We start from the raw sequence: 952 nt of genomic DNA, 5'->3' as shown, positions 1-952 counted from the left end.
TAATACAGCTCACTCTGCCCAGGGGATTCCCTGAACCTCCACCTCCCAACTTGTGGGCCCATCCAAGCTGCTTCCAGTGATTTATTCCATACAAACAGGCTGTCTCAACTCCTGCTGCTAACTTTCATAAAATCTCTCAAAGGTTCACAAAACCCAAAGAAGCAGCATCTGGCCTCGGTGCACCCCATACCTCTTGCTGAATAGTCCCAAGCCCTGTACTAGTGGCAGCTGGCCTCAGTTTCATACTTAGCCTCTTGAGGCACCTATAAGCCCAGCATGGGTGGCAGCCATATGTGGTTTGCTTGGTGACTCTTACCAGGTGGCCCTGGAGGTGCACAGGCTACAGCTGAACTTGGCTTACAGCTGGACCACCTCCCCGCACTTCCCCAGGACTGTGCCACTAAGCCCTACAGCACACCTCCTGTGTAAAGCCACTGTACTAAGACCGGGAGACTTAGGAGCCCTACATAATACATAGAAAGAGACACAGGGAAGCAGCCAAAATAAGGAGACAAAGAAGCATGTTCCACATGAAAGAACAGAATAAAGCTCCAGAAAAAGAATTCACCAAAATGGAGGCAAGCAATATACCAGATATAGAATTCAAAAAACTGGTTATAAGGATGCTCAAAGAACTTAGGGGAAGAGATGTTTAACTCAGTGAGAACTTTAACAAAGAGATGAAAAACATAAAAAATGGAGATAGAAAACATAACAGGGAGCCAGTCAGAAATGAAGAATGTAATATCTGTGATGAAGAGCACATTAGAGGGAATCAACAGAGTAGGTGAAATGTAGGATCGAATCAGTGACCTAAAGGAGGACACCCAATCAGAACGTCGACAAGAAAAAAGAATCCAAAAAAATCCAGATAGTTTAAGAAGCCTTTGGGACAATATGAAGCATAACAACATTCGCATCATAGGGGTGCCAGAAGAAGAAGAGAGAGAGC

The sequence above is a fragment of the Pteropus vampyrus genome, unplaced genomic scaffold, assembly GCF_000151845.1.
Source record: "Pteropus vampyrus isolate Shadow unplaced genomic scaffold, Pvam_2.0 Scaffold207, whole genome shotgun sequence".
In the NCBI taxonomy this organism is placed as follows: domain Eukaryota; kingdom Metazoa; phylum Chordata; class Mammalia; order Chiroptera; family Pteropodidae; genus Pteropus; species Pteropus vampyrus.
This window is presented reverse-complemented; position numbering follows the sequence as displayed.